This window comes from Odocoileus virginianus, chromosome 17, assembly GCF_023699985.2.
Source record: "Odocoileus virginianus isolate 20LAN1187 ecotype Illinois chromosome 17, Ovbor_1.2, whole genome shotgun sequence".
Classification (NCBI taxonomy): domain Eukaryota; kingdom Metazoa; phylum Chordata; class Mammalia; order Artiodactyla; family Cervidae; genus Odocoileus; species Odocoileus virginianus.
Genome location: NC_069690.1, coordinates 51,371,477 through 51,373,284, shown reverse-complemented (window position 1 = coordinate 51,373,284; position 1,808 = coordinate 51,371,477). Strand labels below are relative to the sequence as shown.

Here is a 1,808-nt window from a genome sequence, read left to right as displayed (position 1 = left end):
ACCAGTAAGCCCCCAAATCTGCGGCCATTTGTTCCAGCAGCCTTAGGAAATAACACTGTAATAAAATGTGTAACAGCCATTCTTTTTTTTTTCCTACCCTGAGTGTTAAATTTTTTTCTTTGAGAACTTTCTTTAAGTAGTCTTGGATTTACAACAAAATTGACAGGAAGGTATAGAAATTCCCCATATACCTCCTCCCCTCACATGCATAACCTTTATCAATAGAGTAGTACCCTTTTTTTTTAAACCAAAGATGAACTGCAAAAAAATTTAAAAAAAAACAAAACAAAGATGAACTGCATTGACACATTATAATTACCAAGGTCCCCAGTGCATCTTAGGGTTCACTTTAATTAAATGAGTAATGTTGCACATTCTATGGGTTTAAACAAAAGTATAATGACATATATCCATCATTATAATGTCATTCAAAGTATTTTCACCCTCATAGGAACTTCAATACTCTGTGTATTCACCTCTCTGCATACTCCTGGAAACCATTGATCTTTTCATTGTCTCCATAGTTCTGCCTTTTCTAGAATGGCATATAGTTGGAATCTTTTTTTTTTTTTTCTTTCTCCTTAAAAAGAGAGGTTTAAAGCCTTTCTAAGACTACTAATGGCCCACCCACACGTAGACCTGACAGGGTCTAGTTGGGAAGCTCCCCCGCTATATCTGGTAGCTTTTCTTCCAACATTGAGCCATGTCCCACTGGCCCTGCCCAGCAGCCTCGTGGAGGGGCGGGGGACGTGTGTTGGGTATTTGTTCATAGCAAGGCCACACAAGTTTTGCACCCCTCTTCACAAAGAACCCAAGTTCCTGTTGGGTGTGTTGCACAGAGACAAGCCCAGGCCCCCAACTCTCAGCACACCCCAAACCATTCATTTTTTTGATGTGTGATTTTAAGAAATCATTTTGAAAGAAAAAGAAATGCTCATCTTAAAAAGATTATGCAAATTTAGTAAAACAGTTCGTGTATGAACTAAAATCGGCACTCATAAATAAATACTTCTTGTCGCAGTTCACACTGTTTCCCTGTTTTAAATTTTAAACACTGACGTGGAGTCACACAATGACTGAGCTGAAGGAAGTCAAGTTCTGTTTCTTCATCCTTGCGATCCCTGTGCTGTCATTGTTTATTTCTAATCTGTTTAAACACAGGAAAATGCAATTCCACGGGGGTGGGACACACAAACTGCCCCAAAGTGATCGCCAGTGACCCCCAAACCCCTATGAACTTACTCCCCAAATGAACATGAGCAGTGGAAACCAACAACACCACTGGGCTTTTACCAATGTACTCCCACAAAGAAGGGGATGTTTATCAAAGGTTAAGTCATTAAAAAGTGCTAATTTGAAGCTTACAGATATATTACTAAAACCCAACAGTAACAGCCATTGTTTAGAACTTCAGACCCACAAAAATGTTTTCAGGGACATTTTTGGGAATCACAAGCTCATGATGTTAATAAAAAGCAGAGCAGGCTTCCCTGGTGGTCCAGAGGTTAAGACTCTGAGCTCACACTGCAGAGGCCACAGGTTCCATCCCTGGGCAGGGAATTATGCATGCTGCACAGGGAAGCCAAGCAAAACACAAGACAAGACAAAAAGCAGAGCTACTTTTGCCAGTGTGGTCATTGTTTTCAGATTGCGTACAGATACTGCATGCCCTCTTGCCACACTTGGAACTGTATGCCCCCGATCCTGGATCTCGCAGGACTCCTCACAGTCCAGGAAAGTTTCCTCTAACGCCCCATGCCCCCACTCTGGGCCAGGGGGCTGAGGGGCACCCTGAGGCAGCGTCCTGC

General features: G+C 42.1%; 1 non-coding gene across 1 annotated transcript; it reads right to left on the bottom strand.

The window, feature by feature from the left end:
• Positions 1-749: 749 nt before the first annotated feature.
• LOC139039319 (small nucleolar RNA SNORA11) lies at positions 750-874 on the bottom strand. Its single transcript, XR_011492636.1, has one exon. It is a non-coding gene; the product is annotated as a small nucleolar RNA SNORA11 (small nucleolar RNA).
• Positions 875-1,808: the final 934 nt, after the last annotated feature.